Consider the following 24,552-nt stretch of genomic DNA (forward strand, 5'->3'; position numbering starts at 1 on the left):
GGTACACATTAGGAAGAAGCCAAAACTGGGAATGGAGTTGGAACTCAAACCCAGGTACACCAACTTGAGAAGTGGGCATCTTCATTCCTGCATCAAATGCCTACCAATATATTTATGATGTAATATTTATGTATAATACCTCTACTTGTAACATGACATATCACATTTTCATCAATATTTTCTAAAACCATGTGTTTTGTCTTATGTTTTTGTATTTGTTTTTAATGTTATCCATTATTTCATTGAGTAGCTATGCCACATATATAACCAAACCTCTAAATGGATATGCTTGGCTTATTTTTAGATATTCATTATTATATATCAAGTAAAATCAACATTTTCTTTCATGTATATTTGTTTACCTCTGATTATATCTTTAGGATAAATTCCTAGAAGTGCTGAGCTTTCTATATCCGTTGCCAAATTGACTGCCAAGATGGTTCTGGGAATTTAAACGTATCTCTTTAATTGAACACCAGGATATTTTACCCCATTCTTGACAATATTGTGACACCGCCATTTTTTAAATATTTTTCTGAGTTTTTCAGCTACTTAAAAGTTAATAATTATTGTAAATATATGGATAGTGCTACCATATGCCAGGAACTACTCTTGCACTTTACATACGAGAATACTTCAAAGGTTCATAGAAAGTGGAATTAAAATAGAAGTTTATTTTTGGGCAAAATATGTTTAAATCCATAAAACAAAGAGTATTCAAAAAGTTCACAGAATATAAGTATTTTGAACTAAAAATTATACATTGACTTCAAATTATTTTTGGACCAAGATAAACTTATTATTCAACTTCATTTTTCAATTGTCTTTTTGAAGTAACTTCACCTGTAGCAGTCAGAATTGTAAACTGGCTCCTAAGATCATCTGCTTCTGATATATATATGCCCTGTGCCCTCTATAACCCAAAGACTGTTCAAATATCATTCCCATGATTACATTCACATTGTATAACACAAAGGGATTTCACATATCAGTTAGGGTCCCAAACCAGTGGCCTGATAGGGAGATTATCAATATAGGCTGACCTAATTGCATGAACCCTTTACATCAGGGTCCAGAAGTCAGCTCTTCATGATGAAGAATTCGAAGATAGATTTTCTGTGTGTGAGGTCAGAAGAGGACCATGTGACAAGAAATGTACACAACTTCCAGTAAATGACAGCAGCCCCCAGCCAACAACAAGGAGGAAACAGCCACCTCAGTTCTATGGTCAGAACAGTCTGCATTCAGCCAACAACCAAAATTAGCTTATGAGTAGATTATCCTTGAGATAAAATAGACAAACGATCAGCCAAGTAGGCAGATACTGAGCAAAAACAAAAAAACAAAAACTTGCTATACTGGTCAAGACTCTAGATGGCAAAAAAGTGTCCTACATGAAGGACCTCTTTGAGTGAGACCCTGTGGAAAGAAGTGGTGATCAAAGAAGGAAGTATTTTTCTCTGAAGGGAGGAGAGAACTTCCACTTTGCTTATGACCTTGTCTAAATACTGACAGAGTCTGTGGATTCAAAAGGCTTCCATAGCCTTGGCACTTCATGTCAAGAGCCTCAGTGATCACTGACGTCATACATAAGTGTTAATTATTACATTAACATCAGAAGTCACTGTGCACTAACTTCCCATACAGGACCTCTGTCCTCAAAGAGTTGTGAATAGTAAAACTTGTTCTCAAAGGTTTACTTTGTTTTAGTGTATTAAGTGAAGGATATTCTTATGTCCCATAAGTTATAGTTATGTCTAAGTGCTCACAAAAGATGTATCATTCTTGACGTCTTCTTTAAAGTTAATTAAGTTTCTCAAAAAAAGATGAATGCTTAAAAAAAAGTGAAATCAGCCGGATCTGCATGCCTTAAGGGCTGATTCTGAGGCCAGAGTGCTGCTTAGGACATCTGCCATTCTATGGGTCTGCTGTGTATCTCACTTCCCATGTTGGATCATTCTCTCCCTTTTCTTTTTCTTTTTTATTTTTTTTTATTCTATCAGCTAGTATTTGCAGACACTATTCTTGTTTATGTGATCCCTTAAAAGCCCATGAGACTATTTCAGGCATGGAAAGCCAAGACACTCTGGGGGAAAAAAAAAACCTAAATGAAAGATCTCTGTGAGTGAGATCCCAGTGGAAAGAGCAGGTCATCAAAGAAGGAGGTACTTTCTCTGAAGGGAGGAGAGAACTTCCACTTTGACCATGGCCTTGTCTAAATATGATCAGAGTCAGTGAACTCAGGGGGCTTCCATAGCCTTGGCAGCTCATGACAAGAGCCTAGGGTGATTACTGATGCCATAAACAAGAGTGTCAATTTGTTAAGTCAACAACAGGAGTCAGTGTGCACTTACTCCTCATGTAGGATCTCTGTCCTTAGTGTGCTGTACATTGAGATTTAATGCTATAACTAGTACTCAAACAGTATTTTTCACTTTATGTTTCTGTGTGGCAGCAAACTGTTGAAATCTTTACTTAATATATGCTAAACTGATCTTCTGTATATAAAGAGAATTGAAAATGAATCTTGATGTGAATGGAAGGGGAGAGGGAGTGGGAAAGGGGAGGGTTGTGGGTGGGAGGGCCGTTATGGGGGGGAAGCCATTGTAATCCATAAGCTGTACTTTGGAAATTTATATTCATTAAATAAAAGTTAAAAAAAAGTGAAATCAACTTCAAGATGCAATGAATTGTAAAAGCCCTGTCTCAACTGTTGAGAAACAGATTTTTTTTCATACAATTTGTTGAACTCTTTCTTAGTATAGAGTTAATCTTCTTGTATAAAGTTAATTCAAAATAGATCTTAGTTAAAAATAAGACTGGGAATAGGAGAGTGAGGAGGAAGAGGGGTGGGAATGTGGGTGTGAGCGTGGGTATGTTGGGAAGAATCACTATGTTCTTAAAGTTGTATTGATGAAATGCATGAAGTTAGTATTTCTTAAATAAAAGGTTTCTTTGGGAAAAAGACTTCAGATGGTTAAGATTATGAGTAAATAAATGATAATAAACTTAAGTTGTTAACTCTGTAGTAACTTGTTACACCGATACAGAAAACGAACATAATATTAACTCATTTAATTTTCATCATAATCACAGCATGTGGCCATTATTACTATCATTTATGGATAGAAATTGAAACACACAGGAGTTAGGTGAGGAAGCCAAGATCATAGAGTTGATTAGTTCTAGAGTCAGAATTCAAATTTAGGCACTGGAGCACTTGAATCTAGACTATAATCACATTCTTCCTCACTGTTTGAAATTGCCTTTCCTTGAACACAGTACTTGGGCTTAAGACTTTTCCCTATGTACTTTCTTCTTATATTTTTTGTTGTGTGTATGCATTGTGTGATTACCTAGGTTATTAAATTTTATTTTTATTGGTAAAACATATATAAATATTGTATTTTACATTAAGTTTGCAAAAGAAAGAGGGTATGGACATTCTATGCCTAGGTGTCTTCACAAAGTTTGATAATTTATTGGACTTTCTAACCATTCATAACATTCTATGTTTTTTGCTTAGTGAATAAAATGTCTTTCTTTTTAAAAAATAAAGACAATAATAATGTTGCTGAGCTTGTTCTTTGTGCTAGAAACCCAATTATTTGAATACATTATCTCATCTGTACTTACAATGATTCTGAATTATGACTTGCTTTTCATCATTGAGCAACATGAAGCTTAGGAGGCAAGTAACTTATATGCATTGATAAAGGTAATAAGTAACTTAGCTGGAATTAAAACCCAGCTTGTCTCACTCCATAGACTGTGTCTTCTTTCTAACACAACTTTGTGTTGGTTTCCTAGCTAATTCCTTAACAGATTGTGAGCATTTCAAAAATGGGGTTTCTTCTTATTCAGAGTTTTAAGAGATGTTTGGTAAATAATCAAAACTTTTGAAATAGAAACTAAGGTAAATGGAGGGCAAGATAAGACATCAAAGAATTAGTTTTCAAATTTCTTTTTATAGAATAAGTTTAAACAAAATGGAATCATAATTTTAGATGTAGTAATTCTTTTTTTAAACTTTTATTTAATAAATATAAATTTCCAAAGTATGGAAACTTATGGATTACAATGGCTTTTTTACCCTATAACTTCCCTCCCACCCGCAACCCTCCCATCTCCTGCACCCTCTCCCATTCCATTCACATCAAGATTCATTTTCAATTACCTTTATATACAGAAGATCAATTTAGTATATATTAAGTAAAGATTTCAGCAGTTTGCACCCACACAGAAACACAAAGTGTAAAGTACTGTTTGAGTACTAGTTATAGCAGGATGTAATAATTCTTTGGACAGCAAATATTTTTCACAAGTATACATGATACTTTTGAGAAGTATAAGAGCAAAACAACACAAAGGATCAGTGAAAGGACAAGCTGGTTTTATTGAAAAAAAAGGATACACCATTTGTCCAACTAACCAATAAAAAGGAGAAGACCCAAATCAATACAGTCATAGATGAAAAAGGCAACGTATCAACACATACCACAGAAATAAAAAGAATCATCAGGAATTACTACAAAGAGCTATATGCCAACAAATTGGAAAACCTAGAATAAATGGATAGATTTCTGGCGACATACAATCTACCAAAATTAAGTCATGAAGAAATAGAAAACTGAAACCAACCAATAAACAAGACAGAGACTGAATCAGTAATAATCACCCTGCCAACAAATAAAAGCCCAGGACCTGATGGCTTCACTGCTGAATTCTACCAGACATCTAAAGAAGAACTAATTCCAATTCTTCTCAAGCAATTCAAAACAATTGAAAAGGAGGGAAACCTCCCAAACTCCTTTTATGAAGCCTACATCACCTTAATTCCTAATCCAAAAAAAGATACAACAGAGAAAGAGAACTATGGACCAATACACTGATGAACATAAATCTAAACATCCTCAACAAAATATTAGTGAACGGAACCCAACAACACATCAGAAAGATCATTCACTTGGATCAAGTCAGATTTGTCCTTGGTATGCAGGGATGGTTCAACATTTGCAAATCAATAAATGTGATACATCATATTAACAAACTGAAGAACAAGAACAAGAACCATATGATTATCTCAATAGATGCAGAGAAAGTATTTGATAATGCACAACAATCTTTCATGACGAAAACCTTACTCAAATTTGGTATAGAAGGAACATTCCTCAACACATTCAAGACAATTTATGACAAATGCATGGCCAGTATCTTATTGAATGTGGAAAAGTTGGAAGCATTCCCCCTAAGATCCAGAGACAGACAAGGATGCCCACTCTCACCATTGCTATTCAATATTGTCCTCAATGTTTTAGCTAGAGTCCTTAGGCAAGGAAAATAAATCAAAGGGAAAAAATTGGGAAGGAGGAAGCCAAATTATCCCTATTTGCAGTTGACATGGTTCTTTTTTTTTCAATATTTATTTTAGTTATTTGAAAAGAGTTACAGAGAGAAGGAGGGAGGGAGGGAGAGAAGAAGAGAAGGAGAGAAGGAGGGAGAAGGAGAGGGAGAGGGAGACAGAGAGAGAAAGAAGTCTTTCATCCCCTGGTTCACTCTCCAAATGGCCGCAATGGCTGGAGCTGAGTTGACCCAAAACCAGGAGCCAAGAGCTTCTTCCAGGTCTCCATGTGGGTGCAGGGGACCAAGGACTTGGGCCTTCTTCCACTGCTTTTCCAGACACATTAGCAGGAAGCTGGATCAGAAATAGAGCAGCTGAGACTCAAGCTGGCACCCATATGAGAAGCCAGTGCTGCAGGCTGGGGCTTTAGCCTGCTGTGCCACAGAACTAGGCCTGAAATGATTCTATTATAGGGTATCTAAAAGATTCCATTGAGAGACTATTGGAACTCATAGAAGAGTTTGGTAAAGTGGCAGGATATAAAATTAATATACAAAAGCCAACAGTCCCTGTATACACAGAAATGCCATGGCAGAGAAAGAACTTCTAAGATCAATCCCATTCACAATAGCTATGAAATATATTTAACCAAGGATGTCAAAGATCTCTACCATGAAAATTACAAATATTAAAGAAAGATATAGAAGACATTTAAAAATGGAAAAATCTTCCATTTTCACAGATTGGAGTCAATATCATCAAAAAGAAGTCCATACTACTGAAAGCAATTTACAGAACTAGTGCAATCCCAATCAATATACCAACAAAAATCTTATCAGATCTAGAAAAATAGGTGCTAAAATTCACATGGCAACACAAGAGATCCTGAATATTTAAAGCAGTCTTATACAATGAAAACAAATCCAGAGGCATCACAATACCAAATTTCAAGATATACTACAGAGCAGTTATAATCAAAACAGCCTGGTACTGGCACAAAAACAGACTTGTAGACCAATGGAACAGTGTAGAAACTCCAGAAATCAATCCATGCATATACAACCAACTTATTTTTGAGGAAAAAAAAGGAACTAAAATCAATCCCTGGAGCAAGGACTGTCTTCACAAACGATACTGGGAAAACTGGATCTCCACATGAAGAAGTATGAAACTATATCTCTTACCTTGCCACTTACACAAAAATCCAATCAAAATGAATCAAAGACCTAAATCTAGGACTCGATACCATCAATTTACTAGAGAACATTGGAGAAAATTTGTAAGATATTGGCATAAGCAATGACTTCTTGGAAAATACACCGGAAGCACAGGCAATCAAAATCAAAATTGACAAATGGGATTATAACAAGCTGAGAACCTTCTGCACTGTAAAAGAAGCACTCAGCAAAGTAAAGAGATAACCAACAGAATGGGAAAAATACATGCAAACTTCACAACTGATAAAGGATGACTATTCAGTACCTATATAGAGCTCAAGAGATTCAACAACGAAACAAACCATTTAAGGCCAGCGCCGCAGCTCACTAGGCTAATCCTCTGCCTCGCGGCGCCGGCACACCGGGTTCTAGGCCCGGTCAGGGCACCGGATTCTGTCCCGGTTGCCCCTCTTCCAGGCCAGCTCTCTGCTGTGGCCAGGGAGTGCAGTGGAGGATGGCCCAAGTACTTGGGCCCTGCACCCGCATGGGAGACCAGGATAAGTACTTGGCTCCTGCCATCGGATCAGCGCAGTGCGCCGGCCGCAGCGTGCTGGCCACAGCAGCCATTGGAGGGTGAACCAACAGCAAAGGAAGACCTTTCTCTCTGTCTGTCTCTCTCTCTCACTGTCCACTCTGCCTGTCAAAAAAAAAATTTTAGGAAATGGGTAAAACTTGAACAGGTATTTTTTTGAGAGAGGAAATGCAAATGACCTACAGACACTTGAAAAAATACTCAGGATCACTAGCCATCAGGGAAATTCAAATCAAAACCACAATGAGGTTTCATCTCACCCCAGTTAGAATGGTTCTCACATAAAAATCAAACAAATGCTGGTGAGGATGTGGGGGAAAAAGGTACCCTAATCTGCTGTTGGTGGGAATGTAAACTGGTCCAGCCATTGTGGAAGACAGTATGGAGATATCTCAGAAATCTGAATATAGACCTACCACATGATCCAGACATCTCACTCTTTGGAATTTACCCATACAAAAAGACATCAGCATATGAAAGAGTTATCCATACCTCCACGTTCATTGCAGCTCAATTCACAATAGCTAAGACATGGAATCAAGCCAGATGTCCCTCAACTGAAGACTTGATAAAGAAATTATGATAGATATACACTATGGAGTACTGTTCAGCTGTAAAAAAAAAAATACTGTCTTTTGCAACAAAATGGATCAAATTAGAAATCATTATAGTCAGGGAAATAAGCCAGTTCCCGAAACTCAGATATTATATGTTTTCTCTGATCCAAGGTAACTAATAGAGTATCTAAAATGTAATGTTTTGGAGTCAAATGGACATTCTGAGATTCAATAATTGTTTACAGCCCTTGTTTCTTCTGTTGAGGAACAGTGGTTTTTTCTCTTCATAATATTTGTTGAAGTCTTTACTTAGTGTAGGGTTAACCTTACAATCATTAAGTAAACTAAAATTGATCTTCATAAAAATTAAGAGTGAGAATGGGAGAGGGAGGAGTAAGAAATGTTAGGGGGCAGGCACCATGGCTCACTTGGTTAATCCTCCACCTGCAGTGCAGGCATCCCATATGGATGCTGGGTTCTAGTTCCAGTTGCTCCTCTTCCAGTCCAGCTCTGTGCTGTGGCCCAGGAAGGCAGTGGAGGATGGCCCTGGTGCTTGGGCAGCCTGCACCCACATGGGATACCAGGAGGAAGCACATGGCTCCTGGCTTCACATCAGCATGGCATGCTGGCCATAGTGGCCATTTGGGGAGTGAACCAACGCAAGGAAGACTTTCTCTCTGTCTCTCTCTCTCACTGTCTAACTCCACCTATGAAATTAAAAAAAAAAAAAGTGTTGGAATGTGGGTGGGAGGGAGGGTAGGGTGGGAAGTATCACTATGTTCCTAAACCTGTATATGTGAAATACATGAAACTTGTATAACACAAATAAAATTAAAAAAAAAAAAAAGATCCTCAACAGATCAAACCACTCAGTCCAAATATGGCTTCTAAATCTTTCTACTAGGAAAAAAAAACAGAAGAAAAGTTGGAATGGACCATGACAACCTGACCCTGTGTCTTCAGTTCAACCTATGCTACTTCCCAGAAGGCTTGTTTGCTTTGTCTTTTAATGTCATAAGTAGAACAGTATTTAACTCATTTATTTTCCTTTACTATTGGCAGTAGTTTTGTAAAAGAAGTAGAAATAAGAAATAATTTGGCCAGCGCCGTGGCTCACTTGGCTAATCCTCCACCTGTGGTGCTGGCACCTCGGGTTCTAGTCCCAGTTGCTCTTCTTCCAGTCCAGATCTCTGCTGTGGCCCGGTAGGGCAGTGGAGGATGGCCCAAATGCTTGGGTCCCTGCACCGGCATGGGAAACCAGGAAGAAGTATCTGGCTTCTGGCTTTGGATTGGCGCAGCGCTGGCCGTGGCGGCCATTAGGGGAGTGAACCAACGGAAGGAAGACCTTTCTCTCTGTCTCCCTCTCTCACTGTCTAACTCTGCCTGTCAAAAAAGAAAATTAAAAAATCAGAAAGGAAGTAGGAGGAAAGGTGGGAGCATGAGCAGCAGGGAGGGAAGTATCATATGCTCCTAAATCTATATGTCTATAGGAAATACATGAAATTTGCTCACCGTACATATATAAATAAATACAAAATAAAAAGTGGAGAAAATTAAAAGAAATAAAGAAAAACTTGATACTTTATCCCTTTTAGTATTTTTTTTATTCTACTTAATAACATTGGTTGAACTCTTTAATTAACACACAATTATTCTTAGGTGTTTAAATTTAACTGAAAAGTGATCTATGTTAAATTTAAGAATGGGAGTAAGAGAGGGAGGAGATGTACAATTTGGGAAATGCTCAAGCTGGCTTGCCACAAATGGTAGAGTTAGAAATGTGCCAGGGGATTCCAATTCAATCCCATCAAGGTGGCATGTACCAATATCATCTCACTTGTCAAAGATATCAATTTCAGTTCACAATTGATCATACTGATAGGTCTAAGAGTCCAAGGGATCACATAAACAAGACTAGTGTCTGAAAATACTAACCGATAGAACAAAAAAGGGAGAGAACCATCCAACATGGGAAGCGGGATACACAGCAGACTCATAGAATGGCAGATGTCCTAAACAGCACTCTGGCCTCATAATCAGCCCTTAAGGCATTCAGATCTGGCTGAAGAGCCCATGAGAGTATTTCAGGCATGGAAAGCCAAGACACTCTGGCAAAAAAACAAAAAACAATACAAAACAAAACAAAAAAACCTAAATGAAAGATCTCTGCGCGTGATATCCCAGTAGAAAGAATGAGCCATCAAAGAAGGAGGTACCTTTCTCTGAAGGAAGGAGTGAACTTCCACTTTGACTATGACCTTGTCTAAATAAGATAGGAGCTTACGAACTCAAAAGGCTTTCATAGCCTTGGCATCTCATGACAAGAGCCTAGGGAGATTACTGACGCCATAAACAAGAGTGTCAATTTGTTGGCCGGCACCGCAGCTCACTAGTGTGGGGAGCAATCCGGACTGGACTAAGTTACTGGAATTAAGACTTATTCTATACATCTGCTCTCCCACAATATGGCGCTGGGAGAGAAGTAAACAGCTTCCACACAGCTGCCTCCAGTTCAACCAATAAACTGTAGGACTTGCTCCTGATTGGAGAGCAGCGTACTCGGCGTGTGGGCAGCCGAGTTGGGATTGGCGGAGGAGGACTATAAAGGAGGAGAGAGACGGCATGCACCAGGAACATCTATGGGGAACATCTAAGGGGAACACCTGTGCAGCCCCCGAGAAGAGCTGGCCGGCGGTGTGCCGCTCCCCTGCGGAAGTGGGGAATGTGGCTAGGGGGAACTGCCCTTCCACGGAGGTGGAAGGGATAGTAGCCAACCCGGGAAGAACCAGCAGCAAACCCGGGGAAGGCCGAGCAGACGAAAGAACAGCGCAGGGTCCTGTGTCGTTCCTCCACGAAGAGGGGGAGCGACAACTAGGCTAATCCTCCGCCTTGCGGCGCCAGCACACCGGGTTCTAGTCCTGGTCGGGGCGCCGGATTCTGTCCCGGTTGCCCCTCTTCCAGGCCAGCTCTCTGCTGTGGCCAGGGAGTGCAGTGGAGGATGGCCCAAGTGCTTGGGCCCTGCACCCCATGGGAGACCAGGAGAAGCACCTGGCTCCTGCCTTCAGGTCAGTGCGGTGCGCAGGCCATGGCGGCCATTAGCGGGTGAACCAACGGCAAAGGAAGACCTTTCTCTCTGTCTCTCTCTCTCACTGTCCACTCTGCTTGTCAAAAAAAAAAAAAAAAAAAAAGAGTGTCAATTTGTTAAGTCAACAACAGGAGTCACTGTGCACTTACTCCTCATGTAGGATTTCTGTCAATGTGTTGTCCAATGTGAATTAATGCTATAACTAGTACTCAAACAGTATTTTACATATTATGTTATGTGGGTGCTAACTGTTGAAATCTTTACTTAATATATACTAAATTGATCTTCTGTATATAAAGAGAATTGAAAATGAATCTTGATGTGAATGGAATGGGAGAGGGAGCGGGAGTTGGGAGGGTTGCAGGTGGGAGGGAAGTTATAGGGGGGAAAGCTTGTAATTCATAAGCTTTACTTTGGAAATTTATATTTACTAAATAAAAGTTAAAAAAAGAAAATCTGAATACTCTAATGAAGAATGTATATGTAATTAATGGAATAATCTTGGAAATGGTCTTATGTTGGAAACACTGGAGCTACTAAAGATTATTAATTTCTTCAGCTGAAAGGCAGAGTGACAGGCAGACAGGGGTTTGGGAGGGACAGAGCAATAAATACCTTCTTTTCAGTGGCTCACTCCACAAATGCCTGCAACAGCCAAGGCTGGGCCTGGCTGAAGTCAGAAGTCAGGAACTCCATCTGGGTCTCCTACACGGGTGGGAGAAACCCAAGTCCTTTGGCTATTCATTGCCTTCCTCAGCATATTAGCAAGCAGTTGTGTGGAGACACAAGGTGACACTCTGTAGAAGATGCTGTTGTGGCAAATCATGGGTTAAACACTGGATGCCAGCCCTTATCTGTCTTAAGTTTAGTGTAATGTAACATACAGACATGATACCCAAGATTTTTAGATGTTGGGAAGGGGGGGTATATTTTTAAGTAAGTCTGAAGGTTGTTAATATTATATATTTTGGGCTGGCGCCGCAGCTCACTAGGCTAATCCTCCGCCTAGCGGCGCCGGCACACCGGGTTCTAGTCCTGGTCGGGGTGCCGGATTCTGTCCCAGTTGCCCCTCTTCCAGGTCAGCTCTCTGCTGTGGCCAGGGAGTGCAATGGAGGATGGCCCATGTGCTTGGGCCCTGCACCCCATGGGAGACCAGGAGAAGCACCTGGCTCCTGCCTTCAGGTCAGTGCGGTGCGCAGGCCATGGCGGCCATTGGAGGGTGAACCAACAGCAAAGGAAGACCTTTCTCTCTGTCTCTCTCTCTCTCTCTCTCACTGTCCACTCTGCCTGTCAAAAAATAAAAAAAATATTATGTATTCTTCTCAGTCAGTGTCTATGTGCTTTGCTATAGTAATTGCTTGACAGGAATGGGCTTTAGTTAACTCTTGTCCATATTCTCCCAAACTTGTTTGACTGTAGGATATTTCCATGAAATATTCAATTTTCCATGAAATATTCAATTATATTTCTCAAAACTATGCTCATATTTTGAAAATTCTCTCCAGTTTTATATTTTGAAAGTCCTATTCTTTTTGCTCTTTAAGGCTCAAAGGTTTGTTTTCACAATACCACTACATTACATAATACTAAATTTACGGCCGACACCAAATGATTTCACTGCGGTAAACAAGAAAAAAAACAGAAAAATTAGCCCATGAAAAAGAATTTTGTTGTCTTTCATCCATTAATGAAGAAAAATACTTGTGAAGTCATTTTAAAAACCCCAGGGATTATTGTGCTGCTTCCATTCTTGGCTTATACACAGAGAAGGATGATTAACAATAACTATTAAAATGGTACACTTGGCTTACTATGTCCCAAATTCTACAGTGAAAAATGTTCTACCAACATCTTCCAATATCACAATATAAGAGTATTTGAAAATGTTTCCAGAAAAGTGAAAATAAAATCATGAGTTATTTTTGATGCAAAAAATTTCTGGTGCAAAATTATTTTAATAATATGTGGAAAATGCACATTATTGAAAAATTGCATGGATTTCAAAATTGATTTTGTATAGAAGTAAATTCATGTCTTTAATTCCATTCTGATATGAAATTTTTGAAGTACATTTGTATTGCCCAGGTGGATAACTGAATTTTGTGGATAAGGAAATTGAAACTCAGAAGTAACTGAACCAAATTTACACAGGAAGTAAAATGGTACATCTGTCTGATTGCAAAAGCCAATTATGCAGCCTATCAGTCATTACTCTGCACTGCCTAAAGAACCAATAGGTAGGACAGTCATAAGAACCTTTACCTCAGTAGACAGGTTTCTAGAAACAGGCAAGCTGGGGCTGACTGTGGCACCTGCAACACCCGCATCCCACAGGAATGCTGAGTGAAGGGCTGGTTGTTCTGCTTCGGACCCAGCGCCCTGTTAATGTGTCTGGGAATGGAGCAGAGGGTGGCCCTTGTGCTGGAGCCCTGCCACCCATGTGGGAGACCTGGACAGAGTTCCTGGCTACTGGCTCGCCTAACACAGTCCTGGACATTGTGGCCATTTGGGGAGTGAACTAATGGATGGAAGAGTCTCTCTCCTCTTTCTTTCTCTCTCATTGCCTTCCAAATAGATAAATCTTAAAAATCTTTAAAAAAGTAAACAAGGATGGCTGCCTGAATGAACCCTCACATAAAGGGTGTGTGTATACCATAGCACAGCCCCTGCATCAACGAACACTGTCGTGGCACATTGGCAATCACTCTTCCTCTTAGACTTCCAGTCACCGGCTCAGTTCTGCCTGCCTGGTTATGGAGATATTTCTATAAGGAAACTTCACCAGTTGCACATTATCAGCTCACCTTCACCTTAAGAAATATTAAGCACAGTAAAATGGGCATATTGATTCTCAGCATGTAATCACACACTCTTGTCTTCTTTGTAGCTGATGTAGCATTGTCAGTTACCATGCATTTTGGCTTCAGATTCTTCACCAGAAAACAATGTAAATGGGATAAAGTGTTTCCAGAACAGAATAAAATGTTGCTGAAAAATTTTGGCTTAAAAGAGTGGGGATTCATTGAACAAGAGTGTATGTATGAGAATGCTCAGAGATTAAATATATTACTGTATTTTGTTACAGAAATATTATTTCACATTTATATTATATACTAATATAACAATCAAGATTACATTAATTTATAATTAATTTAATATTTAATAATTAGTGTCTTTCAAAAATAGGATAATAGGCAGGCATTTGGCACACTGGCTAAGACACTGCTTTGGATGCTGGTATATCATATCAGTTCAAGTCCATGTGCTACTTTCAATTCCAGTTTTCTGCTGATAAACACCCTGAGAATCAGAAGGTGATAGCCCATGTAATTGCTTCCCTGCCACCTATCTGGGAGACCCAGGTTGAGTCCAGGCTCATAGCTTTGGCTGGTTCAGCTGCAGTTGTTTTGTTTTGGGTATTTAAGTAGTAAATCAGTGGATGAAAGATGTCTGCTTGTCTGAGTCTCTATGTCTTCCACACAAATAAATAAGTACATAAATAAATATTTTTTGTAAAAGAAATATAATACAGCTGTCTCTCAGTATCCACAGGGCATTGGTTCCCAGGGTCTCTCGTGGCTACCCACACCACAGATGCTGAAGTTCCTTATGTAATATGGCATAGTATTTGCATATAACTTGTGTACATCCTGCTTTATAATTTAAATCACCTCTAGTTATAATACCTAATTCAATGCAAAGTATATTTAATTAGTTGTTCTATTAAATTATGTATGGGATAATAGCAAGAAAAAGTCTAGATTTGTTCAGCACAGATGCAACTATTTTTCCCGAATATTTTCAATTCTCAGTTGGTTGAATCACAAATACAGGACCCATGGATCAGTAGCCCATAGATCCAGAAGGCTGACCATGGTATTAAAATGGAATAAAATGAAACAAAATGTGCAGTGTATGCGGATGAAGTTTCCTGTCAATGAGGGAGAGGCCAAGTGGAATTTGTACAATAAAAACTCTGCAGTACAATATTTTGTGTGGCTTGCACGAACCTTGTAACACTGAACAGTATTAACAGAGAAGAACGTGGAAGTGGCTGTCCTAGAATGTAATGAATAGCTGTTACTGTGAGGCTGGAACAGGCAACTTGACTATTCGATGCAATTATTCTTTTTTATTGTTGTTGTTGTTTTTGTTTTTGACAGGCAGAGTGGACAGTGAGAGAGACAGAGACAGAGACAGAGAGAAAGGTCTTCCTTTGCCGTTGGTTCACCCTCCAATGGCCGCTGCGGCCGGCGCGCTGTGGCTGGTGAACCGTGCTGATCAGAAGGCAGGAGCCAGGTACTTCTCCTGGTCTCCCATGGGGTGCAGAGCCCAAGGACTTGGGCCATCCTCCGCTGCACTCCCTGGCCACAGCAGAGAGCTGGCCTGGAAGAGGGGCAACCGGGACAGAATCCGGCGCCCCGACCGGGACTAGAACCTGGTGTGCCGGCGCCACAAGGTGGAGGATTAACCTAGTGAGCCGCGGCGCTGGCCTGCAATTATTCTTTTAATTATTCAGTCAGAAAAATCATTTGGGGCACATGTTATTCACCAGTCATTGTATTAGGCATAGATACAGAGACAAAGGAAAATCCTTGTCACCAAGAATTATAATTTAGGTAGTTAAGTAAAATACTACAGAGTGGTCAAAGAAGTGCTTGTAAGGATCACACCAAGAAGCCATCCTAGGAAGCACAGAACTGACCTGGGCTTCTCTCATTGGCCTTACTTGTGTGTTGTGTAGATCTCTGAAGACAGCAGATTATAATGGAGTCTCCAAGTTCAAATTCCCATTTGACACTTAGCTATAGGTGATTTCACTGGGCAGATGGGATGGCTGACTTGGGGCCCTTTACTTGGATGTCATATTTGGTAAAAAACCCAAAATGTAGGGGTAGGCATTTGGTGCAGTGGTTAAGATGCCACCTGAGATGCCTACATTCCATATAGGATTGCCTGGGTTCCGTCTAAATTCCTGCTGATGAGTATCCTTGGAGGCAGCAGTAACTTGGTCTCTGCTATCCACATGGGAGACCTGGATTGAGTTTCAGGCTCCTTGGCTTTGGCCTTGGTTCAGCCCTAGCTTTCGATGGCATTTAGGGAGTGTATCAGTGGTGGAAGATCTCTCTCTCTCCTCTCTCTCTCTCTGACTTTCAAATAAAATGAATAAATATAAATAATAAAACACTGTTTAAAGACTAAAATTGGAAAATTGAGTCTTATGAGAATATAAAAAGAGAATTTTGATTAAGCAAAACAATGATTTTTTTATGATTTTGGAAAGCCTTTCTCAGAATCTTTCTGCCTCAGTATGCTGACACCATCACAATAAGTATTACCTGGGTAACGATTGATGACACATATTGATTTTCCATGACTAGCCTAACCTAAGGATGGGAAAGAAAATGAAAATCTTTGTAAAGACATCCAGGAGTTCTGATTAGGAAATTACTTATTTCTTTTATTGAATATATTGTCATGTATCCACAACAGGCAACAACTGTATCAACATTTACTAGAAAAAAAAATCTGATTTGTCTTTTTGATCTAACAGTAAATTCATGTAAAGTGAATTTACCATTTCTATCCTACTATAAGCTCTATATTGAATTATGAAATATTAAATATATGACCTCAAAATAACATATGATCAATATTTTTTAACTGTAACATTAGTTACAACATCAGGTTCACAGGATACTACAGTTAGTTGGGAGGAGTAAATCCTGGTGTTCCATAGTACAATGAGTTGATATAATCCATAATAACCTATTATATATTTTATGAAAAATAGAAGATAGGAGCAGGAGCTCAAAGCTTGCAAACATAAAGTAATGTTGATGGTAGGGAAATACAAATGTTAATTACCCTGACTTCATCAGTACATTTGTCTACATTTATTGAACACTGTGCTCCAGGGATATGTACAATTATAACATTAATCAAAAATTCTTTCTAAATGTTAAAGGAAATGAAAATGCTGACTATTTTCATTTGATCAATATACACTGCATATGTATATTGAAGTATTACACTGTACCCCTCAAAATTATGCAATAAAAAACAATAAGGTCAAGAATTATGTGCAACTCCAAAATCCCTGTGTTGTTATTCATCAGAAGTCATTAGTTTGCACAATGCTTTTATACTTTCTTATAAAGCCCTCCTGAATTCAACTTTTCTTTCATCTTGTATTTAGTTCAACATATCCAGTATTTAAGCCAAACACATAGTGTTTCGTTATTGTGATTTTGCAGATGTAAATGTTTATTTTCCTACTAAAAATATCATACTCTGTGCCTTAGTTTCTTCCTAGGTAAACTGATGAATTTAGAGTGAATTATGTTTACAGACCAGTTCTGTAAACAGAACTTCTAGGATAACAGAAAATTAAAATATTTACAGATAGTAGATGAAAATTAAATGAGTATTTGCCAAAGGGGTATATATTAAATATTACTGAAAATATTTTTGAAAGATGGAAAAGTTTTCATGAAACTACTTTTGTTGGTAGCTTTTCTTGAAACTATGGCTTTTTATGAATGTGCGCATGAGTCAGGAGGAGAAATACAGAAATGTGTGTGTGTATGCATCACCCTTTTTTGTAGTATTCAAATATGTATTAAAGATGTTGTATTCAAAGAAGTATTTTGATCTAACTAAAGTGTCAGGGCACTTTAGAAATGAGTCACATCTCTAATATCTACCTTTTTTGTCAGGAATCTGAAATCAATCATGAAAGTAGATTCCTTGCTTATATGTAATGCTTAGAATTAGCACTACCATTTGTCAAGATCATCATAATCAAGAACTAAACACCTAAAAATTACACATTCAACAATTTTTGAGTTAAACTGTTTAGGTCATTGCAATAACAGACCTAAACAACTGGCTGAGAAATCAAATAATGTAAAGCTCAACCAGATTCATTGATAGCTGTGAAACATACAAACTTGATCATTAGCTTGCTGGTTGAGTACATTCCCTGATCCTTAATCTTTTTCTAAAAGGTAATAGGAAATATCATTACCTTGAATCAAATCTGAAAGGTAATAGGAAATATCATTACTTTAAATCAAATCCATTTCTATCCTACATTAAGCCCTACATTAAACTCTGAGATATAAAACATATTCTCAAAAATACCATCTGATCAATATATCTGAACTAAGGTGTTCTTCACTACACAGGTTAGTGTGATTTTGCATTTGCCTGGATTACCTTACCCATATAGTGCAATGGAACATAGTGAAATCAGATCAAAGCCTTCTTACTCTGGTGTTTCCATTTCTTGTAAATCCAAATCCTCCGTTTCCAAAAACATGAAATTATTTGGCTAGCTAGCATATTTCTGCTATATAAAAAGTTGTCTTATGTATATTATAGTGGAAGCTATCAACTATTTTTTGTTCTTAGTACATTTTCTAGGATGTAATAGGCTCATACAAACTAAATTCTAACAAACAACTTTTAGCAAAGAAATCACCATGAGTAAATAGACACTAACAACAAACTGTCAAACTATCTATAGTTAAGAATAAATCTATGCAATACACCACTTTTAGGAACTTAAGAAACACTTGATGATTTTGTCCCTGAGATAGGGGTCATTCACTCTTCACATAATCCATTTCCTGGTCCCTCTGATTTGTTGTTAGTGTGCCCTTGAGTGTCATCTATGTTTATGCTGGAAGTGCTGCCACTGAAGTGCTTTGCTCATGTTAATTAATAAAAACCAAATACTTCCCACTATCCTAACTCCTTTTGACAAATAAAGTACTGACACACCAAATTAATTTAACTTTAAATAATGTATTGGCTAGATATTAAATATTTTAACACATGGTTTAAATGTACAGACTTTATTTGCTACATTGCTAACACTAAATCAAATAGACTAAGGTTAATATTATGAAAATAAAATATCATGTGTCAAAAAAGATTTAAATGAGTAGTAAAGAGAAAATAGAGTCAAGGATATCATCTGAATTCTAATAAAAATACTAGCAAAGCTGTAACAGCTTTATGAAGATTTTTCCTCTCAAGAAATAGCTGGGAGAAAAAAAGGGATGATGGTGCTGTCTTTAAAGCATTTGATTTTATAATGAAAATGTTTTAACTTAAGAAACTGCCTAGAGTCATATGATGGTAATTGTGATTAGCATAGAGAATAACTACATTAAAATAACATTTTTTTCAAATAAAGAAAATTATTTCAAATAAATCAGAAATTATATGTGTACATTTATTTTTCTTATTCAGTTTTAACATGGATTAATATTAAGATAAACAATTTTCAGTTGTTGTGATGTGTCATTTTTATGGATTAGATTACAAAGGTAAAGAAATATTTGCATTCATGAAAGGTGATCTGGACATGAAACTTAAAGAATTTTTATCCTAATAAGTCAAAATAAGTATTTAATCTTCTTCACTATGCAATGCCTGCTCATACATCATAAGCTTTTCTTTTTGTGATTAAAATGATTGCTACACTTAAAATGTTTTATCATGTATTATCTTACTTTCTATATTACTAATCACTGCAAATAGAAAAAGAAAATAAAGCATTTTACAAAAGACATTGTTGTATATAGTAATCTGTATTAAAAACCTACAGTTAAATTGTAGAAACACTGGTACCAAAGGAAAAACAAATGCTCTTGCCTTGCCATCTCTCACCGAGCAGCCTTACATGGTTTTCATTTGCCTTGTTTCATCCTTCACTTGGACAGGAACCTCTTAACTGTTTTCTTTCATGCTTCTCTCTCTCTCCTTCTCTCTCTCTCCCGCCTCCCCTCCAGCACACACACACACATACACACACACACACTCTGTTTCTGTAGGATCTGCAGTAGAAGCTACCACAGTTGTCTCATTTTTATGAGACTTCCAATCACCTGCCAGTGGCTGATAGGAATTGCTGATTGAGAAAGGGTTTATATACTTTTCATCCGAAACATGTGAACCATTAAGCAAATTATAAAAAGCAGCAACAATATACTCTGGTTTTATTCAGAACCTTTCCCTTAGTGATTATTAAAGGGATGATATTTTTAGCCAAAGAAAGCAAAATGCATCTGCAGCAGCTGGTTTCCAAGGAAACAGAATAATTTAAAACCATGTGGAACTCTACTCTCTAATTTTCATCAATTCCCCTTCATTCCTCGAGGTAGCACTACTCAGAATTTATAATTTCCAAAAATTATAACTGCATCGACTTAGTCCCTCTAACACATTCAAGAGGTGAATATCTGGTCTTCTACATCTCCTTCAATTCCAATATAAATGGTAGATCAATTTAAACCACATTTTGTTTGAAATATCAAAGATAAAAAATTCATCAATAATTTGATACTTGGCAAAATGTCAGTATTAGGTAATGACTTTTTTTTGAAATGGACAAATAGCTCAAAATATACTATGCACCAGTATTTGCTTGGACCAACAAGACACTAAAGTATGTAAACATGTTATTAACTATATTTAGTGCATTTAGGAAATTTGATGTAATTATCCATGCATTTAGATAATCTTGACTCAGTAGTCAGTACTTTATTTCTTCCCCATATTTTTTAATTTTGCCAGAACTATTATGTTTGTGTTATTCTATTCAAAGACAATACCTATTCAACAAAAAATGTGAAAACAAGACCAAAAACATTTCAGAAATTTTATACTCATCTCCTACTAATTTATGCTTCATTAAAGATATTAAAAATATTTATGAACACATTATTTATATTACTGAAAGACTTTGATTATTGTATTCAACAGGTATTTATTGATTTCCAAAGTATCCAAGTCAGTAACAATATTTCTTTCAAATCCAATGTTAATGAGATTTTTCTACCTGTAAATGACCTATATTTATGAGTTAAACAACTACAGAATTAAATGATTTACAGTAAAATTATTTTCCATATGTCTTTATGACAAACTTGTCATTTATTCTACATGTTTAGGACTCTCCCGTATTTTCTCTAAGGGAAAATAAAAGGTGATGTTAGGAGAGGTAAGACACTAGTAAAGCAAAATCTTAACTTGAGAGCTGTTACAAGTGTTCTCTTGGGGGTATTACCAACAATATAAATGTTGTGATGGAATTCTTATCTAGATACAGTTGATTGATAAAATGCAACTGCTAATGAGGCTTGCTATCTTTCACAGCATTGTTTAATCTTTCTCAATAAGGTTTTTGAGCTTTTAAAATGAAAACAGCCCTGTACATGGTGATAAATAACAGTAGAAGGTTGATTATCACACAAGCTTAAAATTAACTGAATAAAATTATACAACTACTCAATATTATAACATTTATTAAGAGGAGTAAGTTAAACAGAAGGTGTACTTAAATACACACAAATATTCATTCTAAATTAGTGATTTAAAAAGTCTACAGTCTGCAAAATAATTATCCCAAGCCATTTACTGCATTGTAAATATTGAAAACACACAATGAACATTATATTTTATATACAGAGAAGGCTCCATATTCTCAGGACCTGTGGAATTTACTGAGCTTTTCTCATTCTCCCTTTGATTCTCAATACCACAAGCTTGAATAAAAACAAAAGCAAGACCAATGATGATTCATATTATCTGTTAATTCTGCTTTAATATCACTTGCTTACAATGCTATCGAGGCTGAGACTTGCGTTTGGTTTTGTTGGTTTTGTTTTGTTTTGTTTTAATCAGCCAAAGGTTCTGCAGAGAGAAAGAACAGCTCACTGCAAAGCTTCCCCAAGTAATGAAAGGGGCACACTTTCGGGAGATGTCTTCGGAATAATTTCCATATCATAAAATTTTTTCAATCAGAATGGAGAAGATTCTCTTTGAAAGAAAAGATCATTTCCTTTTCTTCCTTTTCCTTTTTCTTATTTATTTATTTTTTTGCTCTTACCTGTAAATATGGTTTCTGTACTTCGGCTCCGGCAGAACACACTGAAGAGAGTTCACTCCTCCCTCGTCTATCCATCAGGCAGCAGCCAACCAATAACAAAAGCCAGATCCTGGCATTCTCTGGCTCATGCTCCCTGCTTTGCTTCCATTCCCTGTTCCCTCCCACCCCCACTCTTTTAGAGGACAAATCCCTGCAGCTGGGCGAGAGGAAGGGAGTGGGGAAAAAAAAAGATGGAGAGGAAAGCAGAGATGAAAGATATTTCGAAGAATAGCTCCCAACTAAGGGACACGTGTGCAAGTGACCTCAGCTGAAGTAGAAGGGCTTGCTGTGAATCTAAGGAAAACGGCTAATAAATGCCTCAACCACCTGAAATCAAAGCAGTACACTCATACTAAAAACGCAAGCAAATTGTCTTTCCTCAGCTTCTACTGATTTTTCTCATTGAAAAAGAAATTAATTCTTCGTTGTATATTTTGATATGTAGACAGAGGAAGGAGACTGAACATCACAATCATATTATGCATATTCAGTTTGCAAAGAGATAAATTTTAAATTTTCAAGCACTTTAGATTTATTTCTTACATATTATCTGTGTTACTACCTCTGTAGTAGTTTTGATGCCCCCATTCAAAACCAGTTTCAGGACTGAATCAGCACAAAAATATATTTAATCCTGAATACTAGAATATTCAAGTATTCCAAAGTTATATGATTATATGGTTTGTATTACTTCAGATTCCTTAAATGCTAGCACCAATTTGTGAATAATGGTGCTTTTAATCATTAACAAGATTAAAAAGGAATCAGCCACTTGGCTGCCATGTCTCAAAGTGACTAATTGAATGCCAATTTTATTCTAATAACCTTGGGCAAAATCATCTCACTTCTGAACTAAAAAGTATAACACAAATAAGAGAACAATTGAGGAAAACATCAAATTAAAATTATTTAAAGCAACAAAGCAAATTCCTCTGTAGCTTCAAGGAGGTTAATTAAAAAAAAAAAAACTATAATACAAACTCGGGTTCCTTATGGTGAAAATGCAATTAATTGAGCTTCCTCTAGTGAAGGTGGTCAGAGAAAAGTTTCCTTAGGGAGATGTAAATTAAACAATGCAGGTTATTTTCACCATAGAGGCACATACTGTCTACTTGAGGTATTTATAGAATTTGCTACTTAATTTCTTAAAGTAGTACTGTGTCCCATAAGAATAAGAATGAAGGAAGAAAAGAAGAAAAAGGTGGCAACTACTATGCCAGTCACTACACTAGCATGAAGGCAAATTTTGATAGTCCAGAAATAGCCTTCAGAAAGTGCCTAGAGGTGTCAATATTGTTAGGAGAGGAGTAGCTGGTGACCTAACTTGAAACTGACTACAGTCAGAAATGCGCTGATTTTTACTTGGTTTTTCGCATTATTTGAAATAGCTTTGGGAGACTCTGTTAGAGATTATGAAATTAAGATCTTTTAGACCCCATATGCTATACACTCTATTAGCAAAAATGCTGTCAAAGATACTACTCCTATTGTTAACAACAGCTGGAAGAATCCCTAGGAAGGGTGTATTTTTTGAAGTGGGGAGTGGGAGCCATCTGCATCAGAATCACTGGGGGAAGAGGTGGGAGTGTGGGCCAGAAGGAGGTGGAATGGAAAGTATCGCTATGCTCCTAAAACTGCATATTGAAATACATGAAATTTGCTCACCTTATATAAAAACAAAACAAAAAACTAATAAAAGTGCTGGAAACAAATGGAAAAAAAAATGCAGATCCCTGAGCCTCATTTAACAAATCAGCATTTAAATAGTTTGTGGCTGAAATTTTAGCAAGCTCTCCCAAGTAATTTTTATGCCAACTATGTTGTAGACAGAGACTCATAGACAAGTGTTTCCTGGGCATAGACTTAAACTAGATTTCTTCTGGTTTGATGATGTTGCCATTATTTCAAGCAGAGGAAGAAAAAGACAGTTGGGGTCGCAAGATAAGCACTTGATATGATTTGAAGGTTTGGGGTATGCAAATTGCAAATTTCAGTGGTCACTTGAGCTCATGAGTCAGTCTGGCCAATTGCTCTAATTTGAAAATTGACAGCATCTAGAGTACAGTTAAAGCAAGGAGAGTGGATGAGTGCCCTAAGAGGTTAAAATTAAAAATATATATATAATAAATCCATACAAACTTTGGGCAAGATACCTAAATAGATATTTCTCCAAAGAAAACTGAGAAGCCAAAACCAGGAGCCTGGCATTCCATCTGAGCCTGTGGGTGGCAGGGGCCCAAGAAGGTAGGCCATCTTTTGCTGCTTTTCTAGGCACATTAGCAGGGAGCTGGATCAGAAGTGGCATAGCCAAGACTCAAATTGGTGCTCATTTGGGATGTGGGTGTTGCTTAACCTGCTGCCCCACAACGCCGGTCCCAAAAGAGAACTCTTGAACAGTGTTGGTGGGAATGTAGATTGGTATAATCACCATGGAAAAAAATGTTGAGATTGCTACAGAAACTAAAAATAGAACTACCATAGAACCCAGCAATCCCTTTTCTAATCCTATATCCAAAGGAAATAAAATCACTATCTTTTAAAGATATCAGTTCCATGTTCAGTGCAACTTTGTTCACAGTAATGAAGATAGGGTAACAACCTAAGTGTCTGAGGCTGGACGAATGAGGAAATAAAGTGGTACATTTATACAATGGTGTCGCTCCCCCTCTTCGTGGAGGAGCAACACAGGACCCTGCGCTGTTCTTTCTGTCTGCTCGGCCCTCCCCGGGTTTGCTGCTGGTTCTTCCCGGGTTGGCTACTATCCCTTCCACCTCCGTGGAAGGGCAGTTCCCCCTGGCCACATTCCCCACTTCCGCAGGGGAGCGGCACACCGCCGGCCGGCTTTCTCGGGGGCTGCACGGGTTCCCTTAGATGTTCC

General features: G+C 37.7%; 1 protein-coding gene across 4 annotated transcripts in view; it reads right to left on the minus strand.

Annotated features, from left to right (window-relative positions):
- The window catches only part of CSRNP3 (cysteine and serine rich nuclear protein 3), a 236,250-nt gene extending 214,371 nt beyond the window's left edge, over positions 1-21,879 (minus strand). For 3 of the 4 annotated variants that reach the window (XM_089329080.1, XM_051848553.3, XM_008258688.5), the window contains exon 1: positions 21,636-21,879. The gene's annotated coding sequence lies outside the window, so the exon portion shown is untranslated. The remainder of the gene's footprint in view (positions 1-21,635) is intronic. The other variant, XM_089329077.1, reaches the window with a different exon arrangement.
- Positions 21,880-24,552: the final 2,673 nt, after the last annotated feature.

This window comes from Oryctolagus cuniculus, chromosome 3 (assembly GCF_051225735.1).
Source record: "Oryctolagus cuniculus isolate XC-2025 breed Fujian yellow rabbit chromosome 3, ASM5122573v1, whole genome shotgun sequence".
In the NCBI taxonomy this organism is placed as follows: domain Eukaryota; kingdom Metazoa; phylum Chordata; class Mammalia; order Lagomorpha; family Leporidae; genus Oryctolagus; species Oryctolagus cuniculus.